The following is an 18,368-nucleotide window of genomic DNA, read 5'->3' as shown; positions in this document are numbered from 1 at the left end:
TTCAATGGGTGATTCTTTCCGCCCTCTGTTTTAAAGAGTTTCGGCCATAATATGAGTGCAAAACGCATTTGCTGTAATGACTGCATTTTTAAAAGGCTCCGTGGTCTCTCAAAATGCCTAGCTAGCGAAGTGCCCTTCCTTTGTGGCGTGTTGCTTATACCTATCAGGAATAGGGAGGGGTCTTTTCAGCGTTTGAAAACGGAGGTGACAGAAATAATATAGTTAGATGGTGGGTCCCCCCAATCAAAGTATTTATTTAACCTGCAAAAATGCATTATTCCTTGGTACTAAGGGTTACCATGAAAGATTAGGAGTTAACCTCTTATACAATGATCTTATTCCTGGCTTTACCTAATTTCTTATTTTCATGCTGTTTACCCTCTCTTTTGTATTACTGCTGTAAAGTTGGGCTTAATGCAGTAGTGTAGAGTACTAGAGTACTCTAGTTTTCTACAGTGTGGTCCTAGGACCCACCCACCCCTCTGCCATCAAAAGTATTTGCCAGCCAATGTTGAAAAAATAATATATTAAAATCCCATCAAACAATCCTGAGATGCAGTTGTGACTGTGAATGCGTCAATGTTAATTTTATACAGGAAATATTTATAAATATCACCCTCACAGACAAAAGGCTCTTTACCCATAATCTTTAAAAATGAGCAGGAGCCCTGAGAGAAAAAAAAGTGTTAAGAAATTGGTTTTGGGGTAGCACGATAATATTTAGCTAGGTGCCACTTATGGTGAACAATAAAATGTTTTATAGTACTAATGTGAATTGTGCAATATGTACTCCTAATTGCATTGATTATTTTGCAAATGTCATAGTTTTTTGCATTAATGTATTGTATTTTAAAATGGACCCTTGAGGGCATATCTTGCTAAGGAAGAAACAATGTGTAAAAGAGATAAGGTTGTTGACAATGAACCAGTAATAGTATTATGGGGAAAAGATTGGGCAGGATTTAATTAATACAGATTGACGCTTATTTACGATTCCTCCCCAAAATAAGATCGAAAATGCAGTTGGGGAAAACTGCAGGAGGAGAGCTGCAATAGTCTAGGCTAGCCAAAAATCCAGGAGACGGTAGTGACTTTTTAGACCCACCAATATTATTTAAAAAATATTAGAGTGAACTATAGCTCCTTGAAACATTATATCTTTTAATAAAATCTTCTAGTGGGAGTGGGGGGGGGGGAGAGGCCAGCAAGAAAAAAGACATTTCAGAAGCAAAATCAAAATGTTACACTTTTCCATGGAGTACGCTAATTTTTAACATACAGAATTAGCAATTCATGTTTTGTAGTGTTTTTGTATAGTGAGGAATCTTGTTTATTTCTGGGTTTACATTTTTTTTTTTTTTTGGTCTTAACCTTTTCTAGTTTCTCTTAAGCTTTTAGAGAGAAACAAATCTGACATTCTACTATGTCACCATATATGAGGTTTTACGTTGCTTCCACCTACTCCTGAGAGGAAGGATTTTTCTTTGTTATTTTTCACAGTATATGATGATGTACAATAGAACTAAGCCAAGTAGAGCGGGAGGTCCCCAAACAGTTCAGATGCAGCCCCTTCTCTAAACAGTCAAAACCATTAAGGAAGAAATAGCTTACCATTCAGACACTAATTCTTGATTTGTGAGGCTGCCTACCTTAGAAGACCAACCAATTCCCTCAGCTATCAAAAGAATTTCTCTGTTGATTTCCCCCAGGAGCTTCTTCCTCTCTGCTCAAATTTCTCTTTGTTTCCTCAGCCCATAAATTTTCATGGCATGTTCTTTTTCCAAGCTGCTAAATTGCTTTTTCTTTTAAAGTCCCTAAGTTACTACCTGCAGTGGTTTTTTTTTTTTTTTTTTTGCAGCAGTTTCCTTCTGCACATGTTAAGCTCATCTTTCCTGACTCATCACTTACTTTGAGCTTTCTCTATTTTTATACATATGCCTGTCCTTGCTCCATTCCCCATAGTTTTTTGGGGAGGAAAGATGCATAAACCTGCTGGATAATGAAAGCCCATCTCAGTCAATATACAGGTAGTCCTCAATTTAACGACCACAGTTGAGTCCAAAATTGATGCTGCTAAGTGAAAAATATGTTAAGCCCCATTTTACGACCTTTCTTGCCACCGTTGTTAAGTGCATCGCTGCCGTTGTTAAGTTAGTAACACCGTTGTTAAGTGAATATGGCTTCCCCACTGACTTGGCTTGTCAGATCTCGTGACTCTGGGACACTGCAACTATCATACATGTGAACCGGTTGTCAAGCATCCAAATGTAAATCATGTGACCCCGGGGATGTTGCAATGGTCGTAAGTGTGAAAAATGGTCACAAGTCATTTTTTTCAGTGCCTTTGTAACTTCAATCATTAAATGAATAGTTGTAAGTCAAGGAACTTAAGGGACATGGAGGCTCAGTGGCTAAGACACTGAGCTTGTCGATCGAATGGTCGGCAGTTCAGTTCAAATCCCTAGTGCCGCGTAACAGGTTGAGCTCCTGTTATTAGTCCCAGCTTCTGCCAACCTAACAGTTTGAAAGCACATAAAAAATGCAAGTAGAAAAATAGGGACCACCTTTGGTGGGAAGGTAACAGCATTCTGTGCACCTTTGGCATTTAGTCATGCTGGCCACATGACCACGGAGACATTTTCAGACAGCGAAAATGAAACGGAGATGAGCACCACCCCCTAGAGTCAGGAACAACTAGCACATATGTGCGAGGGGAAGGACCAATCAACACTCTTGTTCCTCTGCAACTGGTATTTGATATTTGGAGATATTTATTTTATTTCGTCAAGCATGCATTAGATAGAAGATATAAGTATAAACATGTTTATGAATACATGAAAAGGATATGAATAATAGAAAACATTAGGACAGGGACAGTAAGCACGCTGGTGCACTTATGCACGGCCCTTAAAGACCTCTTAGGAATGGGGTAAGTTCAACAGTAGACAGTCTAAGGTTAAAGTTTGGGGGTTTGTGGAAGAAACCACAGAGTCAGGTAGTACATTCCAGGCATTGACCACTCTCTTGCTGAAGTCGTATTTCCTGCAATCAAGTTTGGAGTGGTTTACCTTGAGTTTGTATCTATTGTGTGCTCGTGTATTGTTGCTGGTTGAAGCTGGAGTAGTCACTGACAGGTAGGACATTGTAGCAGATAATTTTGTGTACTACCCTTAAGTCAGACCGAAGGCGGCGAAGTTCTAAGTTGTCTAAGCCCAAAATTTCAAGCCTGGTGGCATAAGGTATTTTGTTGCGAGCAGAGGAGTGGAGGACTCTTCCCATGAAATACCTCTGGACTCTCTCAATTCTATTAATGTCCGACATGCAATGCGGGTTCCAGACAGATGAGCTGTATTCAAGAATTGGTCTAGCAAATGTTTTGTATGCCCTAGTTTGCAGTTCAATATTACCGGAGAAGAAGCTACGCAAGATTAGGTTAACAACTCTTAATGCTTCTGACAAGAGTGCGCTGTGATAAACCCCTTTGCTCCCAGGGGCTACCAACCTGAGCCTGCCAACCCTCTGGCTCCTGGCCACTGACTTTCAGGGCCATTTGTCTTTGGGAAATGGGAGAACTGGGTTTTTCTACTGGGCCACAAGGCTATGTCTTCAATTCTCTGACCAACCCTGAATGTCAGGAGAAGCAGGAAGAGGAGGAAGACTTTTCAAGTGGCAGTCCTGGCACCTTTGTATCTGCTGCTGTAAGTGACTGTCACCAAAAGAGGTGTTTTCCACTCTGTCTCATTTGTGATGGAATCTGACTGTGAGTTGCAGGAGGAGGTGGCTCGGGGTGGGGTGTCTTTCCCAAGGTGCTAAGAGACAAGTTAGTCTTGTCCTTGGTGTGCAGAAGGAGGGCCAGGAGGAGGAATCCTCCCTAAACCTTCATATATCTGATAGTTTTGCAAAATGTGCTTTAGTCTGGCAAGATTCCTGCCTAGGAGTGAACAGCAGTAAAGAAACTACTCAGCAATTTGAGGTGCGGTTCTTGATTCCTTGTGCCTGACACACTGCTTCTTTTGCAGACGGCAATACTATTCTTTCTCTCCCTCTCTCTCTCTCTCTCCCTCTCTCTGTCTCTGTCTCTCTCTCTCTCTCTCTCTCTCTCTCTCTCACACACACACACACACACACACACACACACACACACACACACATCCCATCTGCTTAGTTGTAAGAGTTGAAATTGAGGTCAGCATTTCTTTAAGCTGGCACAGTTCCTTGCCAGTTCCCATGCTGAATGACAGTGGCATTTTTACTGCTGAAGTTCCAAAGAGCCCTGAATTTTGCTCTCTGGATCATTCAGGTCAGAGGAAAAAGGAAAATCAAAAGCTCTCATTATCTTGCCCTTGTGGTGGCTTTCATCAGGCACCAAGGCCTGGGTGGATCCATGTTCACATCCCTTTTGCTTATTATACCCTACAAACAAAATCAAAGCAAATCATAACATTGTGATAAGGGATCTTTTCTTTCCTGAAATAAACCTTAATATCACAGGAAGAAAAGTCGTATAATTAGAACTTTTGATGTCTTTTGTGTTCTCATTCCTCACCCTTGCACCTCTGGCTGTACCTAGCACTGAAACAGCTGGAAGATGGCTTAAAACAAAAGATCTTGTCAAAAAAGCTTGTCAATCAGAAAGGTCGGCAGTTTGGCAGTTTCAAATCCCTAATACAGGTCTCCTGGGTGAGCAGAGGGTTGGACTAGATGACCTCCAAGGTCTCTTCCAACTCTGTTACTGTTAAAGCACAAACAGAGAGCTAATTCTTAATCTCTATTATATTGGTTTTCAACATTTGTAATATTTTATTTAACATTAATTAACCTTTATCTTGTTGGAAGTTAAAATCTACCCCTCTCCTAGAAAAATGAAATATTTTAGGATATACTAAAAGGGCAGAATATTTCCCCTAAAAGGGAGGCAGAAACTTAGAGAAGCAGAAACTCAGCTCCCCCACACCTTTGTCAAAAGGCCATTAAGGCCTGGGCCAGTCCATTCTACATAACAAAGATTTACCTCCTGCAGGCAGAGCCATTTAATTGCCCTTCATTGCACCACCCACCAAGTTTCAACCAAACTTAGCACACAGACAAGGTGAAAGGCTAGCTATGACCTCTGACAGCAACCATTCAGGATACCCTTCCTGTGCTCCAGGAAGTTCAGAGCCAGAGAGGGTATAAAAGCCAGGGACTCTCAGCATCTCCTCCAGTGGTGGGTTCCTCCCAGTTCCGCCCGGTTCCGCCGAGCTGGTAGCAGTGACGATATGACGTCACCGAACCGGTTCTGGCCCCCCGCCCTTGTTATTCTTACCTTTTATTTGGCCCCATCCCCAATCTATTGCTGCCTCCTGAGTCCCAGCTGATGGGCTATAAGGAAAAAAACTGTTTAAACTCTTGCTGTGGGGCTTCCAAGGGCCGCCCTACAGCTGATCAGTGGTAAAAGGCAATTTGGTGGTAGACCGGTGCCTGCAAAAATAAATGGGTAAATTTTCAAGAGCCAGTAATGATGGAGACTTGGGAAAAGATTTGGATTAGAAATGTGAAATTTACACAAGCACAAAATTTAAGAGAAAATTTTTATAAAATGTTTTATAGATGGCACTTAGATCCCAAAAAATTATCATGTATGTATCCTAATGTGCAAGCTAAATGTTGGAGATGTGACTGTGATGATGCAACTTATTATCATATATGGTGGACTTGTAGAAAAATCAAAGCATTTTGGATAAAGATTTGGTGGGTGGTGCAGAATATTCTTAAAAAGAGACTGAAATTTACTCCACAGTTGTTCTTACTGGGTATAACTACGGACTGTACAGTTGCAGAGACTAAATTGATTTTGAACTTGATAACAGCAGCAAGATTGTTGGTAGCACAACACTGGAAGAAGGATTTTTTGCCTACTATTGATGATTGGATATTGAAAGTAACTAATTTAGTTGAAATGGCTAAAATCTCAGCATATCTGAAGGATCACACACAAGAAAGGTATATACAGGACTGGAGAAGATGGATTGATTATATACAAAATAAGTATCAGACCAAAAAATATCAAATAGCTTATGAATGATCTTTTTTATTTGTATAAGCGCTATATAAGTGATATTAGAAGTATTATGTTTAAGAAATAGGACTTTATATATGGGGGGTTAAGAATTTTTTTTTAGGGGGTGTTAGTTTAATGATTGGTTATGCAATTTAGTTTATTGTTAAAGGTCAATAGAAATACCTTGTGTTCTGCTCTGGGAAGTCGGGGAGGGGGAGGGGGGGTTGGGAGGGAGGGTTGTGGGGAAATTGTGTTTGTTTTAAAACTTTTTCAATAATAAATAAATAAATAAATGGGTAGACCGGTCCCTGCAAAAATACATGAGTAGATCAGTGCCTGCAAAAATAAATGGGTAGACCAGTGCCTCCAAAAACAAATTAGTAGACCGGTACAGCTCTGCAAGCAGTTAAAAGCCTGGTAGACCAGTACCTCTGCTAAATCCTAAAGAATTGTCACATGACCATCAAGCCACGCCCACAAAATAAGCCACGCCCACAGAACCAGTAGTAAAAAAAATTAGAACCCACCCCTGATCATCTCCCTTTTTCTCCCCCTTCACCCAACATTTTCAAGACATGTGATCCATTAAAACCATCTTTCCAATGGTTTCCAGTGTCTTTTCCCCCACTTGGAACTGAACCCAGGGGGACATTTCTTCCAACAATCTGTTGCATACATTTTGAGCCAGTCAGTCTCTCTCACTAGATACCTCCCGTACCCACTACAGAAGCCTAGATTACAGCTGCCCGATTCAATAAATTTAAAATGACTGCCAGTCCAGATCTGGATAACACTGAAACTCTTTAGTTAAAGAGTTATACATAATGTTGATTAAGATGGCATTATCTACACATTTGGCCACTTCCCGACTGTCATCTGCTCCATTCTCCAGTCTCTCTGGAGCAGTTTGCCACAATCTGCGTGTTAAAAGCAAGTAATATACTGTAAATCCCCTCCTTGATCTGTTGAAAACTCTTTTGCATGGGCCTTATAATCTGATCTGATGTGGCCATCTTTATTAAATTGAGACAAGATATTCCATTGTTAAACAAGGCAGTTGTTGAATTGTGTGCAATTTTATGACTTATTTTTTTTTGCTACAGTTGTTAAGTGAATCACTGCAGTTGTGAGTCATGCAGTTGTTAAACAAATCCAGATTCCTCCATTGACTTTGATAGGTTCTCCTGCTTCAGGAGTGGGCTGGACTAGAAGACCTCCAAGATCCCTTCCAATTCTATTCTATTCACATGGTGATCACCTGACTCTGGGATGCTGCAAGCATCGTAAATACATGCTGAATTTTGTAAAGAAAAGTCGCTGAGTTTTAATCACATGATCATGGTTGCAACCGTTGTAAGTGCGAGGACCAGGTGTAACTCACTTCTTTCGATGCCATTTGTAACTTTCAATGGTCGCTAAACGAATGGATGTAAATTGAGGAATACATGCAGTTGCTGTAAAAAGCCATCGGGGGTTTAGTCATCCTCTCCCTCAAATTTGGACAAAGCATCTCATCCACAGCATCTTAAAAAAAAAATCAGCTGATGTAGCAGCTTGAAATGTGTGACAACTGGGCCAAAAATGACAATATTGTAGAAATACACAACCAGTGGTCGGTTCCGCCCGATTCGGCCCGGTTCAGCCGAGCCGGTAGCGGTGACGATATGACATCACCGAACCGGTTCTCTTCAGGAGCTGGGCCCTCCCACTCCCCCCACCCCCCCACATTATTCTTACCTTTTATTTGGCCCCGCCCCCAATCTATTTGCTGCCTCCCGAGTCTCAGCTGATCGGCTAAAAGAAAACAAACTGTTTAAACTCTTGCCACTGGCTTCAAAGGGCCGCCCTACAGCTGATCAGTGTTAAAAGGCAGTGTGGTGGTAGACCAGTGCGCTCGAAAAACAAATGGGTAGACCGGAACGCTCCAAGAAGAAATGGGTAGACTGCTACAGCTCTGCAAGCAGTTAAAAGCCTGGTAGATCAGTACCTCTGCTAAATCCTAAAGAATTGTCACATGACCATCAAACCACGCCCACAGAGCTGGTAGTAAAAAAATTTAGAACCCACCCCTGTACACAATCTATCTTGGAGCAGGCAAGTGCCATATGTAGCAATAGAACTTAGACTTATATACTGCTTCAGAGCTCTCTCTAAGCAGTTTAGAGAGTCAGCATATTGCCCCCACAAACAATCTGAGTCCTCATTTTACCGACCTTGGAAGGATGGAAGGCTGAGTCAACCTTGAGCCTGGTGCAGACATTGATTGGTGGCCTTATATGCAAATAAAATTGAGATATAAGACAGATTTGACACAATATGGATTCCAAAGAGAAGTATATGAATCAGGTAAAATCCTCCAAGGTACAGAAGATAAATTGATCAAAAAAATGTACAATTATTTATTAAGATACAAATTGGAAGAGGAGGTAGTTAAAGAAAATACGATAATTTGGGCAAAAAAATTAGGATACAATATTGAATTAGATAAATGGGAGAAATTATGGGGAAAAAATTTAATAAACCCCGGCTCTTTTATTAACCCAAACTTAATATTTCTTGCAACTACAACAATGTTCATAGTTAACATGATCTGATACAATATTTTATAATGTGGCAGCATTGTAAAGTTTTAAGCTGCTGTTGGAAGAAATATCCTTCTGGGCTCAGTTCCAAGTGGGGAGAAAGACAGGAAACATGGTGGCTGTTTGGAAAGATGGTTTTAATGGTGGACAGGATCACATGCCTTGAAATTCTTGGGTGAAGAAGAAAAAGGGCAGAGATGCTGAGAGTGCCTGAGTTTTATGCCCTCTCTGAGCTTTTGAATTTGAGCTTGTATTCTGATTGGTTGTCAGACTCCCATGGGGCCATGCAGGGGCAACTCTGTAGGCTGTGTTTTTGAGTCCCAAGCTTGGTTGAGTCTTGCTGGGAGATGTAATCCTCCCAGGTGCCAGGTGGTGAGTTCTATTGCTAGATGGGTAGAGGGCTAATCCTACCTTTGTTGGATTTTGGGTGAGGGCATTTGCCTATGAATAGACCTAACTATCTCTTTATCTCTTAAGTGCTGGCATCTGCTGTGGGCTATTGAGGAGGGTGGGTCTGCTTCCTGCCTAAAAAAACATGTTTCTCCATTTCTCATCCAGGGAAATATTCTGCCTTTTTAATATTTCCTAAAATATTTCATTCTTCTAGGAGAGGGGTGGGTGCTAACTTCCTTCACACTAAATGCTTTTAATTAATTTATTTATATCCTGGCTTTATTGTTTATACACATAACACAAACACACTTAATACTCCTTCCTCCTCCTATTTTCCCCACAACAACAAGAACCCTGTGAGGTGAATTGGGCTGAGAAAGGGTGTCTGGTCCAAGGTCACCCAACTGGCTTTCATGGCTCAGGCGGAATTTGAACTCATGGTCTCCTGGTTTCTAGCTTGATGCCTTAAGCCCTAGATCAAATTGGCTACTCTCCAGAGGTGGTATTCAGCAGGTTCTGACCAGTTCTGGAGAACCGATAGCGGAAATTTCGAGTAGTTCGGCGAACCAGCAAATACCACCTCTGACTGGCCCCACCCCCATCTATTCTCTGCCTCCCGAGTTCCCAGCTGATCGGGAGGAAATGGGGATTTTGCAGTATCCTTCCCCTGGAATGGGGTGGGAATGGAGATTTTACAGTATCCTTCCCCAGCCATGCCCACCAAGCCACGCCCACAGAACTGGTAGTAAAAAAAATTGAATCCCACCACTGCTTCTCTCTCCCTCCATACAAACAATGCCAGACTGCAGGGGAAACTTCTCCGGTTCGTTCCCCAAAGGCTCTCAAAAATGCTTTAAATGTTTTAATTCACAGTCAACTGCTGAGAGGGATGCTGAACATTAAAAGGGCAGGTTAGAAAGTTTTTCTTTCGCTCAAGAAATGGGTTTCAGAAGTTGAGATGTGTCATCTGTGGGAGCGAAACAGAGGTCAGATCAATGAAAGGCAGCTCTCACTGAGATTTTTTTTTTTTATCCGAATGCAAGCTGACATCGGGGGCATTTATGTACTTTACCTCTGAATAATTTAGGCACCGAGCAATGTCCATTTTGTTCCTCTGCGCTTTTAAAAGCACTTAGGATGTGTATCCATTTGGCCTCCTTCCAGAACATAGCTTTGGATACGTATCATTTGTTCTGCTGGAAGGTTGGTTTTCATTATTGTTGGAATTTGATCCTCTCTGAAATGGATTCACATGCCATCTTCAGAGCTTGCATACGAGAAAGAGTGATGTAGGCCTTCTACTGATGCACTTAAGCAATGTTGGTTTCTAGACATAATGGGTTTACCAGACCACGCGGTATCATTATAAGGATCATTATTTGATTTTTCACTGTACTGAAAACTCCCCTCTTTATTTTACTTGAGTGAAACTCCAAACTTTTGCCTTCAAGACCAGCCTTCAAGGAGCCATCCAAACTTTAATTAATTAATTAATTTTATTTTATTTTATTGTTTATATTTATATAAATATAAACTCTTTTCCCGAAGGACTCGAGCCCTTCTCCCGAAGGACTTGGGGCGGTGAACAGCCAACAGATGAAACACAAGAAATACAAAATTTAAAAACAGTATTAAAATCCAATTAAATTAATTTGGCCCACAATTAAAAGCACCCCTGAATTAAGACCCATAATTAAACAATTTAAAAATTAAAACAATTTAAAAGAATTAGGCCAGCCCGGCTTGTTGGAATAAAAACGTCTTTAGGGCATGGTGAAAGGTGTGAAGATCCGGGATCCGCCGTATCTCCGGGGGCAGCTTATTCCAGAGGGTAGGTACCCCCACAGAGAAGGCTCTCCCCCTGGGGGCCGCTAGTCTAAGGTGACCAGACGTCCCGCTTTTGGCGGGACAGTCCCGCTTTTGAGCAATTTGTCCCGCGTCCCGCGGCGTTTTAAAAAAGTCCCGATTTTTCATTCTGCCTCCTGAGTCCCCGCTGATGGCTAGAGGGAAAAAAAACTGTTTGAACTCTTGCCGCGGGGCTTCAAAGGGCCGACCTACAACTGATCAGTGTTAAAAAAAAACAAAACCTTGGTATATTTGCGGCGCAAGGCAGCCCTCGTTTCCTGCCGACTCGGAGCGGTAAACAGCGTCTGGTTCAGGGAGCAGCCGGATTTTGTTCTCCATTGCTCTCTCGGTCCCCTGCAAGCTCTCATCTCTCGAGAAGCCCCAACCAAAGTTTCCCGCGCCATTTCAGGGAGCGTTCCTCGAGAGACGAGAGCTTGCAGGGGGCCGAGAGAGCAATGGAGAGCAAAATCCGGCTGCTCCCCGAACCAGACGCTGTTTACCGCTCCGAGTCCCAAGCGACAGGAGAGGAGGGCTGCCTTGTGCTGCAAATATACCAAGGTGGAATCCTGATGCCGCCCTTACAGCGGAGAGAAGAAGCCGGATTTTGCTCTCCATTGCAGACACCAGATCGTAATGCACCACCTGCAAAAATGCGAAAATTTCCAAATGTAGCCCTGCCCTCTTACAGCTCTCCTGATGTTCAACTGTTGTCTCTCAAGGAGGATACTTGGCCAGCCTCATGCTTGATGTCTCCCACCTTGGCAGCTTTAAGACTTGTGGACTTCAACTCCCAGAATTCTCCACAATTCCCCAGAATGGGCTCGGCGGGAGTTGAAGTCCAAACGTTGTAAAAGAGCCACAATTGCCCAGCCCTGGGCTAGGGTAGGCTGATGCCGCGCGGATGGGAGGAGGGGTGGGCGACCCAGCAATTAAGTTGTGGTTTGGAGGTATATATGGGGGAAATTATTTGATTTATTATTATTGATAAATATAATTAATTGATTTGTAAGAAATTGGATTGCATGGAAATAATTGGAATATTCATGTTCATATTGATTAATATACAAAAAAGATAGTTATATAACTAATTGATTTATATTAAAATGTTGAATTTGTATTAAACAACTGTATTACATAATTACATAATTAACCAATGTGAGGATGGATATAAAAATAGATGACAATGGGAAGGGGTATAATATAGAATAGAAGGGAAAAATTGAATTTGATTAAGATTAGAGATGAGGATGAAGGGTAATATTGGTTTTTTAAAAAAATAGATGAGGAATAAATATGGCAAAAAGGAAATATAGAAATTGTAAATTTAATTGAAATGACTAAACGCTGTTTAAATTTATGAACCAGCCAAATATTCTGTTCAAAGAAAATACATTGTATGTTTGTATGTGTGTTTCTAATTACTGCTATTTATTCATATTTGTTCTCTTTTATTCTTTAAAGTTTAACAATTCATTCTTTATCTTAATATCTTTATATTTGTTTGGGGTTGGCTTTCTTCCCGTTCATCTTTTTTATTGTACAGCAATCTTTCTCCTCAAACCTACCACCTCTCTCTTTTCTTTCCTTCTTACTTTCTCTTCCCCCCACCCTCTTTTTCTCCTCCCTACTTCCTCTTCCTTTCTCCTCCTCCTCCTCTCTTCCTCCCTCTCTTACCCTCACTCCTACTCTTCCTTCATCCCTCTCTATTGCTGTATCCTTTAATGCATATGGACTACTCAGAGGGCTGAAAAAGTTATTTTTGACTGGTCCTCGCACTTTTGACCAGTCCTCGAACTTACGACTGTCCTCAAATTTTACGTTTTTGCCCTATCTTGTCACCATGGTGAAGAGAAGCAGTTGTGAAATGAGTGACATGGTTGTTAAGAATGCTGCACGGGCATAAATGTGAGGATGGTCATAAGTGTGAGGACCAGTCAAAAGTGTGAGGACCTGTCAGAAATGACTTTTCAGCCCTCTGAGTAGTCCCTATACACATAGCCATGGCCACCCGGTCACATGACCAGCTAGCCACGCCCACCCAGTCACATGGCCTCCAAGCCACGCCCACACAATAAGCCACGCCCACAATGGTGTCCTCCTTACCAATGTTAAAATCTGTTCACCTTACCCTATACACATAGCCATGGCCACCCGGTCACATGACCAGCTAGCCACGCCCACCCAGTCACATGACCAGCTAGCCACGCCCACAAAATAAGCCACGCCCACAATGTCCCTCTTTACCAATGTTAAAATCTGGTCACCTTACGCTAGTCGGCATTGTTTTACCGATGGCACCTTGAGGAGCCCCTCTCTGTGGGAGCGTACTGGTCGGTGGGAGGCTATCAGTGGCAGAAGGCGGTCTCGTAAATTTAAATATCTTCTGCTGTCTCTGGTTTAAAAAAAAAAGAGAGAGAGATAGCTTAGCTGTGTATTAAATGGTGAAGGAGTTGTGCAATTTAAATTAAATTTTGAAGGTTTTTTAAACATCTTTCAAAGGTAGAGAAGTTTTCTGTTTTACATGTTAGCCTCTCAGAGCAGGAAACATATACCTTCCTGTGAATTATTTAAACAGTGTTTCTCAGTGTTGGCAATTTAAAGATGTGTGGACTTCAACTCCCAGAATTCCCCAGCCAGCATGTTCACTGGAAAACTCTGGGAGTTGAAGTCCACACATATTTAAATAATAAAGGTTAGAAACACTGGTTTGGAATATGGAGGGAGCTGGTGAACTCAATTAATGATAACTATAAGCAGTGTACTTCAAATTTTTAAAAAATATAGTACAGGGAGTCCTCGACTTCATTTAGTGATGGTTCAAACTTACAACTGCACTGAAAAAAATTATTTATGACCATTTTTCACACTTATGATCATTGCAACATCCCTGTGGTCACATGATCAAAATCCAGACACTTGGCAACTGGTTCATACTTATGACCATTGCTACATCCCAAGGTCATGTGATCACCTTTGCAACCGTTTGCCAAGCAAAGTCAATAAGGAAGCCAGATTCACTTAACAAGTGGGTTACTAACTTATCCACTGCAGTGATTCACTTAAGAACTGTGGCAAGAAAGGTCATAAAATGGAGCAAAATTCCCCTAACAAATGTCTCAATTGACAACAGAAATTTTGGGCTCAATTGTGGTTGTAAGTCAAAGACTGCCTGTAATAACTTTACAATAGCAACCAAAATTGAGTAGCAAAAGCTGTGACACCAGGGGCACAGCACAAGGCACCAAATTGTTTTTTTTAATGTTTATTTGTTTTGTTTGTTTGTTTGTCAAGCACATATATAAGATAACAGATAAAAGTATAAACATGATTATGAATCACTGGCATCCTTCAGTCTCAAGAGACTATGGTATCGTGCTCTGGAAAGAGGTCCTAAAACAGCATCTAGTGTGACTAAAAAGGCCAATTCATCAAATTGATTATGAATACATGAAATGGATATGAATAAAAAGGTACCAAATCTCCAGTTCCAAGTTCAGAGATGCCCCAAGCAGTTCATGCCTGTTCCGGGTTGCCATAGACTCCAGACACTTGGAAAGGAATTTGACAAGGTCACCTGGTCTGCTTTAGGCTGAAGATATGCATCTGGTTATCATTAATCTAGTTAAAGGAGGGATTTAGTTCTGCCTGGAGGAAGAAGGGGAAGAGGGAAAACAATTAGCACAGCCATGGCAAGATAGAAAACGTGAGAAAGAGACCTCCAGAGCAGCCCCACAGAAACATTGGTGTCCTTAAACAGGGCTTTTGTTAATTTGGAGAGTTTTTCTAATACTAATATAAGGGTAAAGAGAATAGAATAGAATAGAATAGAATAGAATAGAATAGAATAGAATAGAATAGAATAGAATAGAATAGAATAGAATTTTTTATTGGCCAAATGTGATTGGACACACAAAATAAAAAAACATTAGCATTTCACCGAGGCAGCCTTTGGTGGCGCCACCTTGGATCATCCCCCATCTTGGATTATCCCTTGCACATATGTGCTAGTTGTTCCCGACTCTAAGGGGCAGTACTCATCTCCGTTTCAAAGCTGAAGAGGCAGCGCTGTCCGAAGATGTCTCCATGGTCATGTGGCTGGCATGACTAAACGCCAAAGGCCCACGGAACGCTGTTACCTTCCCACCAAAGGTGGTCCCTATTTTTCTACTTGCATTTTTTATGTGCTTTCGAACTGCTAGGTTGGCAGAAGCTGGGACAAGAAACGGGAGCTCACCCCATTACACAACACTAGGGATTTGAACCACTGAACTGACGACCTTTCGATTGACAAATTCAGCATCTTAGCCTCTAAGCCACTGCGTCCCTATAGTACTAATATATCCTATAACCGTGATGGCATTTTTGTCCTCCGGAGGGCCTCCAGGGGGATGGAGAAGGCCATTTTCACCCTCCCCAGACTCCTAGAAAGGCTCTGGAGTCTGGTGAGAGAGAAAAACGGGCCTACCGGGCCATCACATGCCAGGAGTGGGGGGAGCTGCGCATAGAATTATGGGTGTGGGCCAGTGGTGGGTTGCTCCTGGTTTGCACCAGTTCGCAAGAACCGGTAGTAAAAATTTCTAGTAGTTTGGAGAACCTGTAATAACATTGGCTGGCCACGCCCCCAAACTGGTCCCCAGCCCAGTCGCTGCTCGCTTACCCCGCCCACCTCATCAGAGGTTTTTTTTTTTTTTTTTACTTTTAAAAGCATTTTTTCTACCACCTCTTCGGCCAAAAAAATGCTTTTAAAAGTAAAAAAAAAAAGCCTCTGATGATCGTGCGGTTCAACTGGGATCGTCAGAGGCTTCTAAAAGCATTTTTTTTCTGCAACTTCTTAAGCTTGTAGAAAAAATGCTTTTAAAAGTAAAAAAAAAAGGTTGGCCATGCCAACCCAGTCACATTTCCCCCCCCCTACCAAGCCACCCCCACAAAATAAGCCATGCCCACAGAAGTAAAAAAATTTAGAACCCACCCCTGATGGCAAAAGGTTAGCCATCACTGTCCTATAACAATAACATAGAATTGCTGGAATTCTTTTCTTGACTCAGTCTACCTTGAGAACTGATAATACTGATGATACTTTAACCAGTACCAACTCATGATCTTACTCAGCAACCTGCATATGGATTTAAAGCGGAGAGTGTAGAACCCTGAGACACCCGAGATTGGCGCCAATGCTGAAAACCCAAGGCTGCATATGCATAACCATTCTGTCTTCCCTTCCCCTTCCCTTTCCTTCCGATTATTGAACACCACTATGTTTTTTTAAAGGAGAAATTGACAATTTTAGTTAACCCTTCGGGTGAACAAAAAGCAATAGAAGTTCAAAGGAATGTAGTCATGTGCTCCATTCAGGACAGGCATTATTTTATCCATATTGATTTTATTCTGGAAGACTTATTATTAGATTTATTCCCATTCTTTTATTTACAGTATATGTCAGCGGTTTGGAAATTTAACAGAAAAACCGCAGAACAGATTATGCATTTATATTATTTCAAAACATTTTCTGAGAATACAAGATTAGTTGGTTATCCCTTTTCTATGTAAGGATTAGAAAAATACAGGTAGTCTTACAACTCTTCATTTAGTGACCTTTCAAAAGTACAATGCCACTGAAGTGTTGGAAGTGTCATCAGACTCCAGGATCTTATTACCATATGTGGTGGACATGCGTAGAAGCAAGGAGATTTTGGACTAAGATACACACGTGGTTGGAAAAAATGATAAAGAGACATATTGACCTTAAACCAGAGATATTTTTATTAGGGATCTTACCAGAGACATTCAATAAAGAATTGCAATATTTAATTGTGAATATTTTAACAGCGGCTAGAATTGTATTTGCTAAAAATTGGAAAGGAGAGAAGATAATTACTGATGAAGAAATTATTAACAAAATGTTGGATTGTGCTGAAATGAGTAGATTGACATTCGAAATAAGAGAACAGAAAGATAAACAATATTATTTGATATGGGAGCTATTTTATCAATGGATAGATAACAAAGCATGGAGATGAAATACTATATATGAAATGAAATTTGGATTAAATGGGTAAACACTTGTTTTTTGTTAGAGGAAAGAACATTTGTCATCTCAATATATGAGATGACAAATTTTGAAAATTTTGAGAGCACGAAATGATTTTAACCGATCGAAACACTGTAATTGTTTGGAAGGATGATGTTTTTTATGTTGTTTTTGTTTTAAAAAATAAAAAAACTTTGCAAAAAAAAAAAGTACAATGCCACTGAAACAAGTGATTTATGACCATTTTTTCACACTTATGACTGCAACAAATGAAATGTAGCATGTCTAACCTGAATATAAAATAAAACCATTTTTGATTGATATATGAGAGATAAATTCTTATGGAATTCTTTTTATTTAAAAAAAAAGGCATATTTATATGCCAAAAGGCATATAAATACTGTTGCTTCCCTCTCGGATTCAAAAGGGTGGGGTTCACATTTGACATTACACTACAGTTTATAACACCAGTGGTTTTCTAAATCAAAACAGGATGGATGTTACATATTTTCCATCGTGGCTCCAGTTCTTCAAAATACCTCATTTTGAGCAGGAATTCAAAATAATAGCTGGATACTCAAGAATATGCTAAGCTTTTATATGGTTGGTTTGGCTTATGGCCTGTGTTCTGTAAATTTAACCAAAGTTGGATTATTCTAGAAAACACAAATGGTTTATTCTCATAGCATATCAAACACCATTTTTTCCCTTCTGTTCAACTGTATTTGATCCTTGGAGATGGTGCCTTTGAGGGAGTGGGGATGGCCTGGAAGGGGGACAAACTCTATTTCCTGAAACTCTATGGATTCAAGTCTTGCAATGAAGCCACAATGCTAAGCCACTTTGGGCTACTAAAAACCTTACACCTGACCAAACGGCAATTCTGGTGGCCAGGCATGAAAATGGTCAGAGAGAGCTATGTAAAAAGTTGCGCTCTGTGTGCTTCCATGAATCAGAGACCAGGGAAGACCCTGGGAATGTTATAGCAAGTGGCTGAGCCAACCTAGCTTTGGGAGGAAATAGTTAAGGACTTCATAGTCAAACTCCCAGAAAGTGGGGGGAATACTCTTATCTGGACTGTAGTTGATTTTATTTATTTATTTATTGGTTTGATTTATATGCCGCCCTTTTTCGGAGACTCAGGGCGGCTTACAATGCGTTAAGCAATAGCCTTCCTACTTTTGTATATACCTGCTTAGTAGGGCTTTTTGGCCCCCCCTAAGCGGTGTTCTATTTTATACAAAGTCAGTTTATTGCCCCCACAAACCGGGTCCTCATTTTACCTATCTCGAAAGGATGGAAGGCTGAATCAACCTTGAGCCTGGTGAGATTTGAACTTGCAGTAATTGCAGGCAGCTGGTGTTACTTAACAGTGCTTTAGTCTGCTGCGCCACCAAGGCTTAGAGATTTGATCTCTAAACTACCTCACTTGACAACTTCTTGACAAAGTTTATCAGAAGTGGTTTACAATTGTCTCCTT

The sequence above is a fragment of the Pantherophis guttatus genome, chromosome 2, assembly GCF_059756535.1.
Source record: "Pantherophis guttatus breed Tessera chromosome 2, ASM5975653v1, whole genome shotgun sequence".
Taxonomy (NCBI): domain Eukaryota; kingdom Metazoa; phylum Chordata; class Lepidosauria; order Squamata; family Colubridae; genus Pantherophis; species Pantherophis guttatus.
Note: the sequence above shows the minus strand (reverse complement) of the source record.